Consider the following 1,033-nt stretch of genomic DNA (forward strand, 5'->3'; position numbering starts at 1 on the left):
CTGACTGACTTCATTTTGCATAATATCCTCAGGATCCCTATGTGTTGTCACAATTGTTTGTGTTGTCACACAAACATGTGCTGTCACAATGTGTTGTCACAACGAGATCTTTCTCATTCTTTTTATGGCTGAATGGTATTCCATTTTATATACATGCTGTATCTTTTTCATCTATTCATCTGGCGACAGACACACATTGTTTCCATATCTTAGCTATTATGAATAATGTTAAAATGAACATCAGGGGTATATATCTTTTCTAATGAGTGTTTTTGTTTTCTTTGGATAAATGCCTAGAAATAGAATTGGATTGTATGATCTTTTTAATTTTTTCAGGAATCTCTTTACTGTTTTCCATAGTGACTGCACTAATATACAGTCCTACCAACAGTGGACCGGGGTTCTCTTTTCTCCAGATCCTCACCAACACTTGTAATTTCTTGGGTTTATTTTATTTTATTTTTATTTTAGTCATTCTGACAGGTGTGAGAGAGTCTCAGTGGTTTTGATTTTCATTTCCCCTATGATTAGTGAGGTTGAACATCTTTTGATGTTTTTTTGGCCATCTGTATGTCTTCTTTGGAGAACGATCTATTTAGAACCTATGCCTGTTTTTTTACTCATGTTGTTTGGTTTTGTTTTTGTTGTTAAATTGTATGAATTCTTTATATATGTTAGAAATAAAGTGCTTGCTTCGGCAGCACATATACTAAAATCGGAACAACACAGAGAAGATTAGCATGGCCCCTGCACAAGGATGACACACAAATTCATGACGCGTTCCATATTTAAAAAAAAAAAGAAAACAAAGAAACATCTTATTGAATATATCATTTGCAAATATCTTCTGTAATAAGAGAAGTAGGTTGCCTTTTCATTTTGCTGATTCTTTTTCTTTGCTGTGCAAAATCACTTTAGTTTGATACAGTCTCAATAGTTTATTTTGCTTTTGCTTTCCTTGTGAGAGGAGGCAGATTCTGAAAAAGATTGCTAAACCCTATGTCTAAGAATTTGTTGTGTTCTTTTAGGAATT

The 1,033-nt window shown here is 33.3% G+C and overlaps 1 non-coding gene across 1 annotated transcript; it reads left to right on the plus strand.

Annotated features, from left to right (window-relative positions):
• Positions 1-685: 685 nt before the first annotated feature.
• Positions 686-792, plus strand: LOC132012650 (U6 spliceosomal RNA). The gene has a single exon (XR_009402655.1). It is a non-coding gene; the product is annotated as a U6 spliceosomal RNA (small nuclear RNA).
• The last annotated feature ends 241 nt before the right edge of the window (positions 793-1,033 follow it).

This window comes from Mustela nigripes, chromosome 2 (genome assembly GCF_022355385.1).
Source record: "Mustela nigripes isolate SB6536 chromosome 2, MUSNIG.SB6536, whole genome shotgun sequence".
In the NCBI taxonomy this organism is placed as follows: Eukaryota; Metazoa; Chordata; class Mammalia; order Carnivora; family Mustelidae; genus Mustela; species Mustela nigripes.